This window comes from Parasteatoda tepidariorum, chromosome 12 (genome assembly GCF_982258835.1).
Source record: "Parasteatoda tepidariorum strain Cologne lab strain chromosome 12, Ptep-v5.0, whole genome shotgun sequence".
NCBI lineage: Eukaryota > Metazoa > Arthropoda > Arachnida > Araneae > Theridiidae > Parasteatoda > Parasteatoda tepidariorum.
Genome location: NC_141766.1, coordinates 20276505 through 20299329, shown reverse-complemented (window position 1 = coordinate 20299329; position 22825 = coordinate 20276505). Strand labels below are relative to the sequence as shown.

At 28.8% G+C, this 22825-nt stretch overlaps 1 protein-coding gene across 2 annotated transcripts in view; it reads left to right on the top strand.

Moving 5' to 3' along the window:
• The window catches only part of LOC107447768 (cysteine-rich venom protein AnHyalC), a 163317-nt gene that overhangs the window by 342 nt on the left and 140150 nt on the right, over positions 1-22825 (top strand). The window contains exon 1 of one of the 2 annotated variants that reach the window (XM_016062770.4): positions 21251-21538. The exons of the other annotated variant lie outside the window; for it this stretch is intronic. The gene's annotated coding sequence lies outside the window, so the exon portion shown is untranslated. Of the gene's footprint in view, positions 1-21250; positions 21539-22825 lie in introns of those variants that run through there. 2 annotated transcript variants of the gene reach the window in all.

Genomic DNA, 22825 nt, shown 5'->3' with positions numbered 1-22825 from the left:
TTTTTCATTTAAAACTACATTGGTTTTAACGATGTAAAAAATTGCAAAATTTTTTCAACTATTAAACTAAACCATAAAAATTATTTATGAAAATATATATATATATATTTTTGCGATAAACTTTCTTTGAATAAACGAGCATTATTACGGTGTAAAATATATTTATATACACATATTTGATTAACTTAAATAGTTCATGAAATGAGATGAAATATGCCTAAAAATTATCATTCAATAATTTAAACTTTCAATCTCTCTTTTTATTAAACTACTGGAACAATATTCTTCAGATGGAAGCTAACTGACTCAAAATCTGAATACTTTGTTCAGGATTTCGCAGTTTTTGAACTTTGACATGTAAAAGAACTATGTTAATTCAAACTTTAGTAAAATTTATCGATATTATATTCATAACTGGACTCAGACGAGTGAATTTGATCAATATTGGTATTATTTGTATGTAATATTTACGAATAATAAGTCAAAACATACCTTGCACAAAGTAGCCCCCAAATGGGGCTACTTTGTGCAGCGATAGGAATTGAGTTCAATAATCATGTTTTTAGTAAGATATTGATATAAAATTGTTAAAAAAGTTAATTGTTGACATTTTTAAAGACAAAAACATCAAGATATGTAAAGATATTAGTTTGAAAATAATTTTCAGCGTTAAAAAATAAATTTTTTTTAAGGAATTTTTTCTTAAAAAGAATGTTTATTTCAAAACATTTGAGTTTAAACAAAAGGAAACCATATACATTTTTAAACATTGAACTGGATGAAATTTTAAAAATAATAATTATTACATATTCATTAACATTTATAATATTGTTAAATTTGAACATAACATCCTTGAATGAACATGACAGAACTTAATCTTCAGTTTCTGTCAAAATCACCTGATGTCCTATAAAATATATTTTTATGTGTTAAATCGTTTGATTAATTCATTAGAAGAAAAATTATAGTTTACCAGCACGTTTCACGTGTTTCTTGAGAATTTTATTAGAGATAGTATTTCTGTGGATTTTGTACTTCCGAGAAGCTTCTGCAATCGACATACCACCAGCAACTGCTTGCAAACATTGTTGCAGCTTTTCTAAAGTGTAATCAAGGTAATTTCTCGTTCGAGGTATTTTTTTTTTATAACGTCTTACAATTTTTCTGTCGAAAAAAAAAACGAATGAAACTTTGCACAAAGTAGCCCCACAGTGCAATTTTTTTTTCATTTTCCGCTTATTTGTTATTAATTTAAAAATTATTTTAACGCTAACATGATATAATTGTTTATTAATGTATAAATAAAAAATTTTGCACTTACGACAATTGTTTTATCAACGTCTTTGCATTTCGCAGCTAAAGTTTCCACGCACACTTTTTTCGACATCCGACCTCCTCGGAAAGTTGTTGACATTGGATGAATGAAACACACTCTGAGATTGTTTTAAAATTCGAAAAAATGTTTGTAGTAATAGAAGAGACTTCTATCTTCAAATTCCACACATTTTTAATGTGAAATAAACATATTACTGAATAGCAGCACTTGAAAAATGCCAAATTCGAATTTGCACAAAGTAGCCCCGAGTGACGGTAACTCAAAGTTTTATCGGTTTTAATTAATTAGCATTCTATTAGCATTCTAATTAATTAGCATTTTAATTATTTGGAATATTTTTTCCTTAATCTTTGAGATAATAAATTAATATGCGAAAATCAAATCAATCGATCAAAAGTTATTCATGTATTCAAAACTCATCAAATTTCATTACTTTTAAATGGTTCTACTAGCTGGGCAAAATACAAATTTATATCTAAGCAAGTTGAATTATTGCGTTGTCTATATTGTATTGTTAATTGAAGAAACTTCTTCTCCTGTTGGTTTTTCTATCCTGTAATTTAAAACAAATCAATTTTATATTTTAATTCCTTACAAATGTGTGTTGCCAAAACTTTGACAACAAACCAGAAAAATATCTATAATATCATTATGATGCCAAACTATTAACATCTCAATGCTAACGTGTTTTTAACTCCTTTTACTATGCAGACCATGTTTATACGACTTCTTTATACATCATAAGTATCTTTTGCAAACACAAAGATCAATGAAGAACTCTTTTGCAAGTTAAGAAAAAACCATTATCCTTATAGAGAGAGTCTGTTTGCATCTACACTCTATAACAAAAAAATCGACGCACCAAGAACGCACTAAGACGCGCAAAATCGACGCTCGATCAGGCTGGAATGATACCGACTGGGGGCGTATAGTCTTTAGCGACCAATCCCGCTTCCAACTGTGTCCTGACGATCATCGAAGAAGTGTTTGGAGACGCATAGGGCAGAGGGGGGGGGGATCCTGCCTTCACTATTGCACGCCACACCGGCCCTCAACAAGGCATTATGGTCTGGAGTGCCATTTCCTTTGACAGCCGGACCCCTTTGGTCGTCATTAGAGGTACATTTACTGCACAGCGGTACGTCGACGACATCCTAAGACCTGGTTTGCTACCGTTCCTTTTGCAGCGCCCTGGGCTGGTTTTTCAGCAGGACAATGCCAGACCACATACGGCACGGGCTGCTATGAATTGTCTGCAAGCTTGTCAAACTCTTCCTTGTCCTGCCAGTTTACCAGATCTCTCTCCCATCGAGCATGTCTGGGATATGATGGGAAGGCGATTGCATCTGGCACGGAATGTTGATGACCTCGTTCGACAATTGGATCGAATTTGGCAGGAAATACCGCAAAAGACCATCCGGGAGCTTTATCGATCTGTGCCACGCCGTGTGGCAGCTTGTATCCAGGCTAGAGGCGGGTCAACACCTTATTGAACTTGGTACTGTAACACTGCAATAAATTATTCAATTGTTCTCAAATTTTAATCATTTACTATTCTGTACATTGTCTTCCTATCCACCAATTTTCGTTCCAATCGGACAACTCCTTCTTGGTGCGTCGATTTTTTTGTTATAGAGTGCATGTTTAAGCCAAATGGATATCAAGCTTCCAGCGCGAGAGTATAGGCCAATTCTTGAAGCGACGTTGCACAGGCTTCTTTTTGCTTGCTTTCTTAAATCGTGTAAAATGAGGAAAACAAAACTTATTAAATAATTAATTAACAAATAATAAGAATTAATAAAAATGTTATCTAAAAATCGTGACAAATATACGTCTTTCCATTTGCATTTAAAGAAACCGATAAAAGAATAATAAATATTGTTTTCTTTTTTGCCGACTATTTTCCTCTGCAGTGAAACAAAAGTACAGATTCCTTATCTCACATTTTATTTGTTAAGGGCTTGTCAGGATAAGACGCACCATTTTAAGTGGTCCAATCAAATCCAATGCTCTTGCAACGTAATACAGTTGTTTCTTTTCAATTATGAATGCTCTTCTTATTTATCGCAATATGTTGCCACGACCAGGATTCCATTAAGACTTCGAAATTGTAACCTTTTTTTTAATAATTCCTTAATATATATCGTAAAAGATAAATAAAATTTCTGTCTGTTTAACTTTTAAAAGCTTTGAAATTGTCTTGAAAGCATGTTTATATAATTTGATAATGAAATAAAGCGGAACTACCGCAATTCTTAACTTGCAACGGAGTATGGTAATTTAAACCTTTCGTGAAACATTATCCTTTGCTCTTCAAGAAAGGGTCTGAAATCCAGTCATTGAAAAATCTGAACATATTATAACTGACAATCACATGCGTGATATGAAGCAAAAGTAATTTACCGTCTAGATTGAACCATGCCGTCACATTTTTTTGTCTGCATTGAAGGTTTATCATACAAGAAGCAAAAGTCCATGTTTGTTTAATTAAATTTTTTTTTTAATTCATTGTTGCCTCGAGATTTCTTTTCTTCCTAGAAACAAAATAAATTTGAACTTACTATATGCTAATTAAATGTAGATCTTCGGTGAACTTTTAATTTCAGACATAGTTCAAAGTAAGTGTTTAAGAAAATGGCATTTGAAAATGTGGATTTCGTTCAAAAACTGTGTTTAAGAAAATGAAGAAAATATACTCCCCATTTATATCCTAAAATATGCGCGATTTAAAAAATGAATACTGAGAAGATGAGGTGAAGGAAATTAATATAGCATATATAGCATAACATATCTCACCCCGGCAAGAAAATTGGCACAAGTCAAAAATCAGCATTTGAGAAAAATAATAAATTAAGAAATGCCATAAAACTTATTCTGAAAGCACAATCTTGAGCACACTCTGAAATAGCACAATATTGAGCACAATCTGAAATAGCAAAATCTTGAGCACAATCTAGAGATGAAACACTTTTTGTGCTTGATGGGGCACTTCATTCATATTTTTTATTGACATAACCTCAAAATTGCTATTTTTTGACTTGTGTCATTTTTCTTGACGGGGTGCGATATGAACGTTTAAAAATTTTGAAAGATTCAAAATGTGTTTTTGAGAAAATGGACATAGAAAAAGGGACGTAGCTCGAACTGTGTGCACCAAATAAATATGAAAATTTGCTTAAATTTTTTTAAAACACTATGAATAATCACTAATCCCTAATTGCTTCTTTTTAACTACAGTGGTCATAACAGAAGTTTAAGAAACAGAATCGAATGCTGTGTCAATTTTCTTAAATTACTTCGTTCGTATTTTCTTAAACATCTTTTTGAGCCATTTTTTCAACTGCGCATATCAAGCTATGATCGTTTTCTTCTCTTTATTTGAGCCCTGTCAAAAGAAAATTTATCTGCTGGAATGATAAATGGAAAAAATACACTTAAGTGACAAAAGTCATGGGATACTTCTAAATATTGTGTCGGACCTTCTCTAGCTTTACGAAGTGCTGCAACTTGACGTGGCCAGGACTCAACAAGTAGTTGGAAGTCTCTTGCAGAAATATACAGCCATGAAGCCTCAATAGATGTCTATAATTGCGAAAATGCTGCGGATGCAGGATTTTGTCTACGATCTAACGTCTGAATCATATCTCATAAACGTTCGATGGAATTTATGTCGGGTAATCTAGGTGGTCAAATCATTCGCTGAAATTTTCCGGAATGTTCTTCAAACCAGTTGCGAACAATTGTAGCCCGAACCTGGCTCATTTTCATCCATAAAAATTCCCTCGTTGTTTGAGTACATGAAGTTCATGAATGGCTGCTAGTGGTCTCTGAACATAACCATTTCCAGGCAATAATAGGTGCAATCGGACCATAGAACCCAATCCTTGTTATGAAAAAGCAGCATGCGTCGTTATGGAGCCACCACCATATTGCACACTACTTGTTGATAACTTGAATCCATGGCTTCGTGGGAGTCTGAGCCACACTCGAACTCTTTCATCATCTTTAATCAGCTGAAATCATGACTCATGTAACCAGGCTACAGTTTTCCAGTCATCTAGGGTCCAACTAATATGGTCAACAGTTCACTTATGGCGTTGGGCGTGATATCGTGTTGTTAGTAAAGGCACTCGAGTTTGTTTGTCTTCTGTTGCCATATCAAATTACAGCCAAATTTTACCACACTGTCCTAACGGACACGTAGTGCATTTCACGTTCCGCATTGATGCTTGCGGTTATTTCAAGCAACGTCACTTGTCTGATAACACTGACAATTTTACGCACAAGTCGGCGGTTTCAGTCATTAAGTGCAGTCAGTCGATCACTACATTGCACATGGTGGGAGGTCATGCCTGAAATTAGCTATTTTCGGTGCACCATTGACACTGTAGATATGGATTGATGAATTTCCTCTAGATTTTCGAAATGGAATGTCTCATGAGTCTAGCTCCAACTACCATTCCTCGTTAAGGTCTGTTAATCCTCGTCTTGTTGTCATAATTGCATCAGAAATATTCGCAGAACTTGAATACAAGTAAAAGTCCTGCCAGTGCATTAGTCATATATACATTTTGTACGGATGCTGCTGCCCTCTGAATACTTGCATATTGCTATGCCGTGGCTTTTGTCACCTCAGTGTTTGCTAAACACTTTTTTAATATTTTGCACTTTGAGTAATGAAATATTTATCAAGATTTTCGGTAATTTCTGCCGAAAATGTAAATATTAGCTACATTTAAATCACTGGCCAACAATTTTGTATTTTCTATCTTGTTCCAGAATTTTTTATTTCGATTTTATAAGTTGTTCCAACATGCCCGTCATATTTGCTATGGGGCTCAAGGTAAGTGTTTCTGCAGGCCAATCGAGATATAATAGGGTGTATGCGCGCTCGTAAACCAATTTTAAATTTTTCTTTGCCTGATGAGTCTTATCATTTTGAAAAATTAGGGTATTAACAGAATCATGAATGTAACACCTGATCATCCAGAATGTTTACATAAACATGATGGTTCATGTTACCTCAGTGAGCAAGCTCAATCTATAATGAGAAAAGGCACTCGCAAATCATCACAAACTCCAGATTTAGACAGACAAGAGGTTACTAATCTTTTGTTCTTTGAGGCTGATTTCTATGAAAAGAGTTTTTCTTCAAACAGTCATACTTTTGGAGATAAATTAATATTCAGTTTCAGTGCCTGGTGGGCAATTCCATATGTGACGGAATGACATTTTGACTTGCATGATGACAATTAATTGACGTTTCTATGCATCTAATTTCAAATAAACATGATTTTTTCTCATGCATATCATTATTATTGGTATAATGTGATTCATAAACTAAAAAAAAAGAATTTTGTATTTTTTTTATTTTTAATTTTATAAACTTTTTACTTGTGTGACGGAATGACATTTTGGCAACCAAGCTTTCGGCATGCCGCTTAGAACTGGTAGTTTCTGTGAATTTTGCAACTATTATTTTCCTGAACTATTTTTTACTTTTAGTATAATGTGTAAGCAATGTAAATTGTGAATTTGGAAAATTAACCTCAGGTTGGCTAGCAGTTATTAACATCTATTTGCTGTGACGGAATGACCGTGACGGAATGACAAAAAGTTTAGTGGAAGAAAGTCTTCATTTAAAAAATGTTTTATTAATATGTAAATGATAAACAGAATGTAACAGATAAACAGAACTAATATTTACGTAAGAATCAGTTAAAATTTCAACAATTTGAAAATTAGGTTGTTTTAGATGAGGTTTTATATTTAACTTGCCAATGTCACATCTTATCTTCGTTCTCAGGAAATTTATGCATAAATCAATTTTTGTCCCATGTTCTTTAAATACTTTAAAATCTAAATCGTCTTTGTTTATCAAAGTAATTTGCGCTGCATATAAATGTGCCTTCTTTTTTTTCGCAGTATGGGACAATGATTAAAGAGCTGACCGCATACTCCTCAATCATATTTTCCATTTCCTCTTCAAAACAGTGGCTTTTCAAATCATACACTTGGTTTTGGTTAAAATTAGAAAGCATTCCAATTTTGATGATTCGCTTCTCAACTACATGAGCATCTAGTGCAGGTCTCTTGTTCCTGGCAATGCTAATGTAGCAAGTGTCTAGCTGAAGTCATTCTCTTTTGCCCTCTCTTTAATAGAATAGCTGGACAAAAACAAAACTTCAACGATTTGTTGCTTCGACTTTATGAAATCATAAAATTCTTTGACATATTATGTGCCGTTTTACAGCAGCCAACATCTTGTTTGGCCTTTTAGAACAACATCACAATTACATGGTATTTATAGGTGCATGTGCTGTGAGGTATTAATGAAATACACTTAACAAAAATAAGAATAAGAACAAAAATGAGATAAGACACACTTTACATCAATATATGCTTCTTTATGAAAAGCCTCTTTTAAGGTCATAAGTATATATTGCATCTGCACTCTTCGTTACTCTGTCAGAGTTTGTATTATGACTGAATCCTTCATACTTGGGGGCTTGTAACTAACATCATCTTGACAGTAAAATTTTTTAACCAAATTAAACAGCTCATCAACATTACTTTTCTCACTTAGTTTCTTTTCAGTTCGATGTTAAATACTTCTCACATAAAGACTGAATTAATTTTTTTACCTCTATTGGTGATTTTGGAAGTGAGTGTACAATTTTTTTTTATGGTGAGTGTACAATTTTTTTTCATGGCTTTATCAAGACTCTGCAGGAATTTGTATAGGGAATTTAAATTATTTGTATGTGAAGAGATTGGTAGAATTTGATTTTTTCTTTGTTTACACAATCTCTGCACAACAGCGTTTGCACTTCTGAGTTTTTTAAGTCCAACTTTTGTCGCGGAAGCTTTCTTCTCTGCCTTTCTTTCTCTGTTTTTTTTCTTCATCATATCATGGGGATCTTGGTCTTTTTCAACATTTTATCTGTCTTTCAACAGCTGTTTTAGCCATTAGGTCAATTGAAAAAAAAAATTCCCTAGTTTTTGACTAAGCTTCTCAAGGACTCGTTTTCTCATTCCATCGCCGAAGATGTGTCATTCCGTCACGCTAATTATTGGAAGTTAATAATCAAATGCATAGAATTTTACAATTTCTCATTGATTCTTATGCCACATCTGCTTTATATTCCAAAATATACACATTTTCATTGAAAAACGCAGTTGCTATTTAAGAAAATATACTAAAACATGTGACGGAATGACACAAAAAAAAGTTACTTTTATTTAATATATTAAACTTAAAATGACTTAAAGGCTATGTCTTAAATGTTTAAATTTTGTAAAATATGCATATTTTTATCCAAATATTGCAAAAGAAAGATACATTTCTTTTATTTTATAAGTATTTTTCAAGAAAACAATTTGAGCACAAATGTGAAGAATTCACTTGTCAGCCATGTGATTACTTTAGAATGCTGCCAGATTCAAAAAACTTAAAATTATCAAAAATTAAACAGTAATATGTAGACTTTGGCTATTTTTGAACATATTTTTAAAATTAAAATATGCAATTCATAAAAAAAAAATTTCACTTAAAAGTTGACAATTTCGTGGAATTGCCCTGGTACTTGATATTTTATACTGATTTTGACTATATGCCCATTTCAAACATTGATTTTTTTAAAATTTTTAATTTTAGAGTAGTAATTATTTTTCGAGTAGTAACGCTGAATATACTTAAATTATGGAATTTCGAAAAGATGGGACAAATCTTTAAAAATATAAAAATCTTTGAATCTAATTTGAAATGAGAGTACAAGAATATAGAATTCAATTTAAAATTCTTGCAAACAAACAAACACAGCATTTTTGGTGGATCTGCGGAAATAGAGTATTTCGCAACTTAGCTACGCTGAATTTCTGAAAGGTGAGCGGAAAAAGTGTTTAAATATTTTAAATCAGCACTGTTGAATATTTAAAATCAGTTGTTTAAATATTTTAAATCAGCACTCTAGATGTAGCAGTTTAAAGACCACTAGCATCAAATAGAATGTGTACCTAAGATTGTGGTTCATGGAGACGGTATTAAACAAGGTACTATCCACCCAAATATTGTGGAATTTTTTGAAAAATCATGAAAAAATATATGAAATTTATATTTAAAAATTATACCTAAATTATAATTATATTTAAAAATGAAGAGTCACTTTCTCTGGCCACCCTGGATTTTATGTAAAATATTTGATTTTCGTTAACTCTATGCTTTTTAATTTTTAAATTTTTATTGATATAGTATCATAACTCTCAAAAATTATAAAGAAAAAAGAGACTTATTTTTATTGGATTCTGAGAAATAGAATAATAACTTGATAACTTTTGGAATTTTTATGGATTTTTTCTCAACGTAAAGAGCTGTTAGTAGTCTTGCATCATAATTTGATACTGCACCGTTGTATGTGTCAGTACTTTTACTTTTATTTTTGTTGAAACTAACAACAATCGATTTCGATGAAGCTGAAAAATTATTTTAACGTAAATTTCCCGGACAAAAGATTCGTTACAAAAACCTAAAAGCAGACAAAAGTATAATACCAAACTGTCTTTGGTATAATTTTGTGAGGAAAAACAAACACATTGAAATTCTGAAATATCGCTCGCCCTATTTTAGGGCAATTTTGTATTTTACTTGTTTTGAAAGGTAGGGGAGAGTGGGGTCAATTGTAACATTTTTTACTTAACTATTTTTAACTAACAAAAAATCCTTTATATTATTAGTATTAATTGACAGACGAGTAAAGTAGACTATCCTCTACTAGAAAAAAAAATAAATACCTTATTTTAAGTGTTATTATATTAGTTATTAACAATTTTTGACAGTCATGTACTGTTACAATTGTCCCCACTTATGGGGTCGATTGTAACAGTTCATAAATTCAACTAAAACATAATTAATTATACATATTATCATAGTTGTGATATATTTTTTTATTGATCAAAATAGTAGTTATATTTTAGGAGTAAAAATAATAATGAGCAGATACTTAAAGTGTTAAACTTTTGACTTTTAGGGGTTAAAAATTTTAATTTATGCTGTGAAAGGTGACAAATAAAATAATGCACACGCAGCATAATATAAATGATATAGGAAACTATTGGTGGTTCTTAAGGAGTTAAGTAATGGTTTGTAAACATAAGATTATTTATTTTCATCTGTAACAATCGTCCCTTTACTTATTGTTACAAATGCCCCCAAGACGCCATTTCAGCTTCATTTGTTAAAAAAAATGCTAGTTAATTAACTAAACTAATTTTTTTTATTGAAATGTTAATTAAGGTGTCCACTTACATATTCGGTTAATAACTTTTATTTGTTTAAACAAAATTACTTTGTTACAATATAATATTCTAATGCCAAAAAAAGTACTTACGTAGAGTGAAAATATCTTTTGTGATGTAACTCTTTCAAAAGTACATAAAAATGGTTGCCAGCAGGGGTGTACATGTAGATTTATTAAATACACCTTGTGCGCCACCTAGAAACCAAATCTAGAAACCGACACTCGAAATTTTTGCTCTGTTACAATCGTAACCTGTTACAATTGACCCCACTCTCCCCTACTAACGGTAAAGGTAAATAACAATTACCAATTTATTAGTGAAAACTAGATAAAAATAATTCATATTTCTCTTCTCCATGAGATCCAAGACATTTTTTAATGACACTTTTCATTACTAATGTCTAATTATTCGATGGAAGACTGTTTACAAATGTAATCTTTGAATTAGAATTTAATATGTAAGAATAAATGTTGTATTTCTTTTGTCCAGATAATTTTTTAGTAAAAAAAAAAAAAAATTTCGTAATAATTGTCACATACGAAATGTCCGAAAAACCTATCAACGATGTTAGATTATTACGTAAAATTGTGAAACATAATCATTAATAATCATTATTAGACTTTGCATATAATTTTAAACCATTTAGCAGAAAATTTTACAAAGTTCTTTGAAGAAAAATTTGAATACATATTTTTAAATATTATCGAAAATATATATTTACTTTGAAAATATATTTTTACCAACACAATTATCTACTAGAGCGTAATATTGTGAAAGGTAAAAATTAGGAAGATAATGGAACAAATAAATTTTAAACTCATATATTTAAGGTACAAACGGTGTTAAAGATGTAGTTTGTAGCAGCAATTTTTCTATGTAGCAGATGTAGCATTTTGTTTTTTGCATTTAGCCATATTTAGAAGAATTTTTTTGACTGTTTTTAAATAACGTAGATTTGAAATAGTAAAAAATATATTTTTGATTAGGATAATTTCTGTTTGAATAGCGCCAGCTAAAATTCAATTTTTTGAATAGCACCATCAATTGAATATCATTTATTAAAATGATACTATCAATTGGAAATTAATTAATAATGTAACGCCATGAATGGAAATTCACTATTAATGGATCAATAAACTTCTCAAGATACACATTGCTCAAAAATGTAGCTCCCATTTTTTTTTTTAAATTTAAATGGGCAAAAAATAACTGTTACTAATACAGAATTAACCGTTAAAAATACAGAACCGTTAAAAATACAGAATTTTCTAGCAAGATGTTGATTTTCTAATGAGGTTTATGAAATTAAGAGTAGCAATAAAGAAAGATACAATGGCCCAGATAAAAATATGTGATATCACACAAAGGCCTTTAATTTCCCCCACACACAAGACGATCAATTTTAAATACTAGATTCAATAACATTAATTCACTAACAGCACTTACCGCAATAACCACAATAACCCAGATTCAAAATTTTACAGTACTTAACTCGAGTGGAGGCCTTAAATTGCATTTTATGGAAAAACTTTTTTTAATCTTTAAAAAATTATTTATGAAATTGGTATAAAATTTTCTTTATTCAAATTGGTTAAGTTTAAATACAAGGTGATGGAAATTTTTTATAGGAATAGTTAAGGTTAAAAAAGAATTCTTCTATCATTGTTGCCTGACTAGACTTATTCATAGCATTCAGTTTAATTTATTTTTCACTTAATATGTCGTAATTATAATTTCGAAAAGCAGTATTTCCAGTGAACCATTACCATAGAAACTGAAAATTAAGAAAATAATTAATTTAAATAGCGTAATTGGTTTTATGAAATGTCTTTACCATACAGTATGGTATTTTTCTCCACGCAGCACTTGAAGTTTTAAAGAACTAAATTAATTGCGAGAATAGTTACTGAAGTAAGTGGGAATTTTTATTAATATATCGATATTTTCAATAACAGTAAGTTTCAAAATCCCCTTCATCCCAAATTTTTTTTATCACAAAAAAACAATAAAATTTAAATCAATAAACTATAAAATTTAAAATTAGCCTACCTACTTCTGAAAATAATGTTATTTTTAATAATCATTTTAAATTTGAGTTTAATCGGTAAAATTTTTTTTGAGTTTTGGTTGTAAGGTTTTACGAAAAAATTCAAAATTGGAGAAATTAGTATATTTTTTCTGCGCATCTCATAAAGCAGAATATATATAGATATCTACAAAATTTCAGAGTGGTTTAACTACATAAAATAAAAATTTAGAAGAGTAGAAAACGATATAACAAATGCTCTTATAAAGTAATCAATGTATTTTAATAAAAATAAAAGAAAAGCATCTCGTTGCTTTAAAAACAGTTAGTTTATTTAGTAGTAACTGAAGAGTTATTTATTAAGAACCATACACAAATTCTTTGTCATTTCGATGTGATATATAAAATGCCTGGTTGAAATGAATTCTAAGCTAGTCTGCTTACTCTAACAAGATTCTGTAACACTTTTTACGTTAATTAGAACTTACCCTAAAGTCTAAAACAAAAAGATAACGACTTTCGTTGCTTGATATGCTGATTTGGTTACGATTAATTTGTTTATCAATAAAAAGATCAACGATTGTAATTGTTTAGAAATAGTTTTAAACACTTAAATCAGGCGTGCGAAACACGCGGCCCGCAGTTGTTCGCTATTAACATAATTAGTGCCCGCGAGTGTTGTGATAAAAGAGAAATTTTAATGCATTTATTTATTTTTTTTGCCTCAATTTTCATAGCAATGAATTTATAAAATCATACATTAATTATTCAATTAAATGAGAAAAAAATGCCAGAAAATCATGTAGAAAAATTTAATACGAAATTTAGTGTTCGAGTTCAACTCAATGCGAAGAGTAAAGAATTTTTTTTAAAATTAAATGCAATATCTGATCGCAGAATTCAATGCTATTTTTTAATTTCGAAATTTTGAGCAAAAATGCTTTAAATGAGTAAATTTTTTTAGAATTTTAAAAAATATGTAGACCCATAAAAGTTACCAATGAGTTAGAATGAATAGTTTTTATTTAATTGTTTTTGTATTTTATCTCTCCTAATAGGTTTCCAGTATTACACTACAGACTTTTAATCTTGTATTTTCATTATTTAATGTTGTCTATATTTCTTTTATTTATTTATTATTTTTTTTGAAAATGAGCGTATTCGTCATCATAAAAAATGTTTCTATATGGGCAGCATTAAAAAAATATTTTTCTTCAACTACGTCTCTGTATTAATTTCGACGTAAAGGATTTAAAAAAAATCATTTTTAGCTAGTCATAATAATTTTTAATCTGTGAAAATATTAAAATTTTAAGTATCGGTTTGTTATAAGGTATTTTTTTTCATAAAAACTTAAAATATATATTCTTAAATCAAATATATTCATTTTGAAAAATTGACATTTAATCAACTTTTTTGTGGTTTTCACCAAAGGTTATTTTTCTTGATAATGTCGATATTTCTTCAGAATGTTCATATTACAGAATTCTTTGTACTGTTTGCCTTGCTTATATATTTTTTTAAAATCATAAGTAAAGTTTGATTTGAACATAAGTTGATTTGGAAAAGCGGAGAAAAAAAGATTCGAATAAAAATTACTGTACTGTATGGTAATGACAATTCCAGTAATATATATATATATATATATATATATATATATATATATATATATATATATATATATATATATATATATATATATATATATATATATATATATATATATATATATATATATATATATATATATATATATATATATATATATATATATATATATATATATATATATATATAATATATATAATATATATATAATATATATAATATATATATATATATATATATATATATATATATATATATATATATATATATATATATATATATATATATATATATATATATATATATATATATATATATATATATATCACGTAGTAACTTACTAGATAGAGAGGCAGAGACTAGTAAGTTAATCAAAAATAATAAAGCTGTGCTCGGTTTCTTTATTTATCTTTATAGTTTTGGCTGATATTATCAAGTTTTAAATATAAATAGGCGTAAAATATACATCACTTTTCCCTGCGATACTCTGAAATGTTACTGGGTGGAAACAAGTTGATACTCGTTAATTGGATTGATTTCTGGAAATAGTGCAGCCTAATAGAAACATTTTTTTCAAATTCAGTGAAAATTGATGCTCTAAGACTTTAAAAAGGGTGTAGAGTGGATAAATTTAGCAAAAATTTGATAAGTTTTATGGCTGATATTTTCAAGTTTTAGATAGGCGTAAAATATTCTGCTCTAATCTAATAGAAGTGGGAAATTACACGCATATCAAAATATAGGATTGAAGATATATTTAAAGAGACTTGAAAGCGCACGTGATGATATTACTCTAATTTGCATTGCTATTCATATTCTTTTTCAGAATGCTGAGATAATTTTTGCCAAACAAAGAAAGATGTGCACCACCTTGAAAATTAGACTAGATATTTATTAAATTGTAAAAAAAAACTATTATTTAAAATTCAAATGATAATTAAAATTATTTACTGCAATGTTTCTATTCTCAGAACAATAAAATAAAAGATTTGGTTTTCTTGAAATAAAAATTTGAAAATAGTGATTTTTTTAAGAAAAATAAGACAAATAATAAATAGGTAGGATATCAATTTGACAGTAAAGGTGAATTGCAATTTTATTTATCCGATATTTAAAGTCATAAAATAATTTCTGAAAAGTAAGATTAAGTATAGAAAATAATCGCAGAATGATTTGAAAAAAAAATCTTAATGTAATTAAGCTGTATGGAAAAAACTACAATTTGAATCGATAGTTTTAATCCGTTTATAATTACAATAAAAACCAGAGAAAAACTGTTTCGAGAAAAACAACGTTAAAACGTCAAATATACGAAGTAGATCTGTTAAAAGAAAAGAAAAAAAAAAAAAAAAGACGGTAATCTTTGGCAGGTGCCTGGGTAATTGTTAAAAATAAGAAAAGTAATCCGTGTTTTTCTTTAAACTGTTAGTAAACAGTTGAATTTATTAAAGAAAAAAATAATTATGTTTTGCAGTTAACGATTTTAAAATGGTTACAGATTTAATGAAATTTTGGCAAATAATTTGAGTTTTCCAAGTGCTATTTTGAAAATTTATTAATTGAATAAAATTATTAAGCACCTTTCTATTCTCAGGGTTTTTTGAAGTTTCACATTTGTAATTAAACGTGCGTTCCAACTGCAATATTTAGTTTCCATTCATAGTTTACGCGTAAATAATTTAAAAAATAAATTAAAAACATCCTAGAAACTATTATAACATCAGTAAGTTTGGTATTTATATAAAGTAAAAGTTTCAATTTTTTGAATTGAAGTGCATAATACAAAACCTACTTTGTTTATATTATAAGAAGTTTAGTCAATTTGAGACAAAAAAACTTATAAAATTAAGTCACGTTTCAGAATATGTGGAAAAAAACAATAACTCTCAACAACGGTGGTATCAATTCTGTTTTTTTTTACTAGCAATAAGTTTAAGGGTGCACCCTGATCGAGTGGTATCGCCGTTCCACTTAACGAATGTTTCTGTAGCGAAATCAAATCGAGCCATAACGCTGGGTGCTGTATTTCTCAAACTTTTACTACCTGCTCTTAAAATTGACTAGGGTTTAAAAGCAGTTATTTATTTTGAGCTCACAAACTCGCATATTTATGAGGATTATGTATAAATACTTAAAAGAAGCATTAAAAAGTCCCCATGGCTTGATCTGTCTGAGTTTAAAAACAAACTTGAAAACATAATTCTGTTCCAAATGAGTAAAATATTACAAATAATTAACCGGAGCAGTTCACTTTCCAATGAGGTGAACCGTGTTCAAATCCCAACGAAGGCTGGTCAATGCGAATTCCACATCCGGCTTTCATTGACCACAGTGCTGACAGTGTAATATCTTCAGTGGTAGACGTCCCCTTACAGTTAGGCAAACCATGAGAGGTTCTCGTGGTCTTCCTCTCCATGTAACGCAAATGCGGGTTAGTTCCATCAAAAAATCTCTCAAATTTCTCCCAATACATGATTCATGAGTTCCCTTGTCTTCTAGATTGGGTCCAAAATTACAAGGCTAGAGAATTGAACATTAATAGTCGTAAACCCAAAAACTGGGTCGGCAGTACAACGACCGTTATAATATAAAATAATTAATCGACTCCTCTTAAATAATCTATAAACAGCCTTAAAATAAATATGTTCTGAAAAAAAGTGTTTCATGGTTGAATTTGTTTTTCAGTGTGTGAGTAATAACAACCATAATTTTGAATTACGTAGCGAATGGAAACACATTTAACTCCGCAAATGTTAGTGCTGACCACCAGAATTGTTTTTTCTCTAATCAAAAGCATCTTCGTCATGGCCTTTCTTTTTATTTTTTTTTAAGCAAAATTGCTCTCTCAATGAATCTACCTATTTAATCTACCTATCTAAATACCATGTCTATCTACCTATTTAAATATTTTTTAAAGTACATTTTATATATAAACAGCGACTGTCACATAATTGAATGAAGTTGAATAAACACATTAAAACATACACTTATTTTATAATTATTTCGAGAAAAATTATTCTTATTATTCTTTAAGATAAGTTTAATTGAGGGAATTAATCTTTTAAATAAAAGACCAAAAAGTGTTTACTAAAGCGTGTACTTTGATAATATGTTTCAGAAATTATAAGAACATATACAATTAAACATATAAATAATATGTTCTATAAATTAATTAATTTTGGACAAATTAAGAATGAGAATTATTAGGTTTATATTTGATTAGAAAGATTTACTAATAGACTTGTTTCTAACTACACTTTAAACTTTATTAAAAAAACGACTTTGAGTAAAGAATGTAGTTATTGAAAAAATATTGCAATATAGTATATAGAATATATTATATAGTATATAGAATACGATTTGAAGTTCTCTCCTACTACTTTGCAAAAGAGTTATGATCGTTTAAATAAGTTTCGGAATTATAAGTTGAGGTTTTCATTGAGAGTACCGATAAATATTTTCTGTATTAAAGAAACGAGTCCTTAAATGCTTTAGGAATTTTTGCAAGAACCAGAAAATTAGCGAAGATATATTTTTTTCCACAGAAATATTATAAAAACTTATTTAAAATGATTTTCATCAAAACTGTTCCAGAGTTTAATAGTTGAGTTAAGAATTTTGATACACGCGAAAAAAAAAACATTTTAAACTCTCACATCAAAAAAGAAAGAGAGAAAAACTGTTGCTAACAAACGTTGAATGTGCGCACTTGAGTAATGAGTAGGGAAATGAATAATGGAAATTTTAATTTAAAAGTGTGATCATAATTTTTTAAAGAGGTTTTTGAGAAGTTGTTTCGATTTTACATATCCCACCCCGGCAAGAAAGTGAAACAAGTAAAAGAAACAGCAATTTTGAGGTTATGTAAATAAGAAGTACATATGAAGTGTCCATCAAGCTCAAAAAGTGCCTAATCTCTAGATTGTGCTATTTCAGATTAAGCTATTTCAGCGTAAGTTTATAGTATCCTTTAAGTAGATTTTTCTCAAATGCAGTTTTTTGACTTGTGTCACTTTTCTTGCCAGGGTCTGATATTTCAAACTTTTGATTAACTACTTCATAAAAAAAATTATTAATTATTTATTTGAAGAAATTCGTAAGCTTTTGGTGTCGCGATCCTACTATTTAAATTTTTAATTAAATACGTAAGATTTTTTATTATTGATGTAAACATCTTCAAATGAATGGATAAATACGACATGGTATTTTAGGTGACAATTTGAATTTATAAATAGTGATTTTCATAACACAAACTGATATAACTGTTCATAAAAAAATTAAAGTAGATTCTAAAATATTCGCATGAAAGTAATTCATATTCATTTTGAAATAAATAAATAATTAAAAAATGATGCTTAATAAATAATTAAATAACAGTATCTTGAAGTATTTAAACATTAATAATAATCAAAACAGTGAACATGTAAATTTCATAGCCTAAAACCATCTGACGGGCCTACACGTGGTGGAATATTTTGAGATTGTTTTCTTTTTGGTTTTGAAAAACAGTTCTTCTTATATTAGATTGTATAATGGTGTATTCAGTGAAAACTCAAATATAAAAAAATCCATTTTTTGTGCACTGAAAAACTGCAATTAGGATAGTGGCAAAGCAATTTCTGCATCCTTTGTTGATTCGTTTACTTATGCAATTAAGTCAACAATTTCTGTAAAAATAAAGGATTTTTAATTTATTTAACGAAGCAACATTCTTTATACAACTAAAAATTTAAAATTCTGCCTGAATGTCAATTTATTCTGTAATAAACATTTGATTTTATTTAATAACTGATGTCGTTGAATAACCGATTCAATTTAGAGTTTACGACTACTAATGTTCAACTCCGTAGCCTTGTAATTGTGAACCCAATCCAGAAGGTAAAGGAACTTCTGGATCAAATACTGGGAGAAATTTGCCTTCGTGGAGGAATTTTTGATGGAACTAACCAGCACATGGAGAGGAAGACAAGACAACGAAAACCTCCCATGGTTAGCTTGACGGCAAGGGGCATTGAGCTGTCAAGATTGTGGTTCTATTCTCGGTAGCTTCCTAACGGGTTCTAATAAATATGTACCAGCTTGTCTGTGAAGTAAAGAGGTCCGTAATACTGACTAGATTGTCATTGGTTACGAAAATATGAAGCCTACATGACTCCCTGACTTACTTCAGGCTGTTGCACGAACGTTTTATCACTAAAATTAATTCCGTAAATTTAAATAAAATTAGGATTTGTCTAGCTTCTCATAACACGCTTAAGATGTATTGAACAAAAACTTTCTTTAGTTTCTATTTCAAAATAATTATCACTAAAAATATTTTTTGAAGAAAAGCTGTTTTTAAAAAATTAGAACAACATTTCAAAATTTACAAAAATTATGCTTTCCCAAAACTTAATTCGTATGATATCAATATATCCGAAAAATTTTACAGTAAAACATCACATAATTATTTGTAAGGAATCTGGCCAAATTATTAGACGCACTGTAAGATTCTATGTAAAATCTTAATTATCAAGTGATACTATACAGCATTATTGTTTTTATGCGGCTGAAACCGGTTAACCGGATATGTTCGAGTATCAATTGCTTAACATTGTAATACAATACGCTAAAAATTAATACAAATAGGAAGTATATAAAAAATCTCCCTAATAAAAACCCATTACATGTATGTTTAAATATAAAAGTATTGTATACAAACTCGTTCAAAACCTGCAATTATTAAAACACTACAGTGCGTCTAATTTGGTTGAATTATTATAATATACTAATATAATACATGATATTATAAATATTCTATATTTGTATAATATATCGTCTAATTTATCAAATCGTCGAATTTATATTATGCATCGTCTAATTTAACCATTTGATACACGAACGTAAAGAAGTGTAAACTGATTTCAGTCACATAAAAGCAATAAAGCTGTATAGTATAACCTGATAATTAAGATTTTACATAGAATCTTACAGTGCGTCAAATAATTTGACCAGAGACTGTATGTATTTTTTAGGTATCCATAATTAAAACTTTTAATTAGCACTTTTCCTTTTTTAATGAGATAAATATTTGTAATCGTTGTATTAGGAGAATACAGAAGTTATTTCTTATCAGACTGTTTTGTTTATTGCGAAAAAAAACATAATGCAATCGAATATATTTCTCATGTCAGTAAAAATTAGTAAATCTAACAGAAATTCCTCTCAATTAGTTCATTAATTGAATTTTTTTTTTTACCCAATAATTGTGAAAAGTCCCGTTACTTTTAATGCTTCTTAAGGATTAGGATTTGTCTAACTTCTTATAACACGCTTAAGATATATTGAACAAAAACTTTCTTCAGCTGCTATTTTAAAAGAAATATCATTAAAAATATTTTTTGAAGAAGAACTACTTTTAAAAAATTACAAAAACATTTTAAAATTTACAAAAATTACACTTTCCCAAAACCTTATTCGTATGAAATCAATATTTTTGAAACATTTTATAGTAAAACATCATTAATTATTTTCAAAGACTAGGAATAAATGTATGTATGTATGTATTTTTTATTTACCCCTTATTAACCCTAGTTTTATTAGACTACTATCCCTATTATCCCTACTCTTTATTTTCCATGCCTCCTATTATATCTACCAGATCTATTATCCCCACTTTTAATTAGCACATTTCCCTTTTTAATGTGATTAATATTTTTAATCGGTGTAATAAAAGAATGCATAAGTTATTTCTTATCAGGCTGGTTTTTTGATTGCGAAAAAAATAAAACATAATGCAATCGAACATATTTTTCATGTCAATGGAAATTAGTAAATCACACGGAAATTCCTCTCAATTAGTTCATTAATTGAATTCCTTTTCACCCAATAGTTGTGAAAAGTCCCGTTACTTTTAATGCTTCTAATTGACTCCGCCCCTGACGTAACAACTTGTTTTCCTTTCCCATTTTGTCAAGGTTAACCCCAGCATGGTCTTATTTCTTAATAAAGCCGTTTTCAACCCGCCTATTGAAGAAGCACATTTAAATAATCAGCGGTTATTCTCCACTTTCAATTTTTAACTTGCATAAAAATTATATTCTAATAACTCGTCAATCAAACTGGAAGAATCAACTTCATAGGATTTGGATGTTTTGTTTGATTTCAGTTTTTTTTTTTAGATTTTTCAAAGTTTTTTTTCTCCTGAAGATAGAAAAATTTTTCAAATTTGGATATATTGATAGAGTGCGAAGAAATACAAGCTTGAAATTTTGATAAAAGACCAAATAAAGGTACAGCAATTTTTTTTTTAAAATTTGTAGTTATAATATGTATTTACGTTGATTATTATATGAGTAATTTTAAATCGGAAAAATTTTACACCTTATAATATTTATTACTTTGAGTTTTTTCTTATTAAATAAAATTTAAGTTTTAATGTAATGCATTTTATTTCTATATTTATTTATTTCGACAGTGCATTTTATGACGTTTTTGTTTGTAACTTTATAATGGTATGACTAGTATTACGTATTTAGACATATCGTATACACATCACTATAATTCAGTGAAGGCCTGACTAAGACTTATAAAATATATATTTGATTGAGTTCTGAATTTTTATGGTTGAGTTATGATCTTTTAAGGTTCAGAATTTTAAGTTTTTTTGAAAAACTGAAATTTTAAGTTGTATTCTTGAATAGTTTTAATTTGTTTTTTTGTAAAAGAAACAATACATTTTGAAAATATTTTTCAGAATATGAATAGATATTTTCTCCTCTGCTTCAAAAATATTTGTAATTAAGATAATTTCCTTAAAGCTACATTTTTCAAAAAATATAATTCACAAAAAGACAATTTACAATTTTGATGGAATCTTTTAAAAGAAATTTTACGTCTTCATTGTGAATGATAAGAAATTAATTCATGAAAAAATCCTTCTTTAAAATTCTTTTTAAAGCAAGTTTATCTGGAATAAATTCATAAAAACAATGATTTCGGTTAAATCATGCTATAAACCGCATAAATCAGAACCCCAAAATATGTAACTTTATCTATAATTACATTTCTTAAAAAGCTTATCATTAATGATAAATATATGGAAAAAGGATGATTACATTCTTATTAAATGATTTTATTATTTTTTTCAACTTATCTTTAAATATTGTTATTTCATAATTGTATGACGTTAGTGTATGAAAAAAAAAACTGTTTCACAAATTAATATTCATTTTCGGTTGAAATTTCGTAAGTAAGAGAAAAATTTTCTTTCTTTCTAAAAGCAAATTATTTAAACGATAGTTAAATTACCGTTACTATTTCAGTTGATAAAATTCAGACAAATTTGTATGGTTCGACTCTTGAGCGTATGATTGCATTCAAGTTAAGATCTACTTAGAAATAAGAACAAAATTACTTTAAACAACTAATGATAAACCAAGTCATTACCGAAGCTTTTAAATTTCACTTTTCATTCCATGTTGCCGGTTTTTAATCTCGTTAGGGATGCACCGACAAGGATTATGGGAATTTTTCACCGATATGCATTTAGGCAGACGACAATTTTTTTCACTATTTTG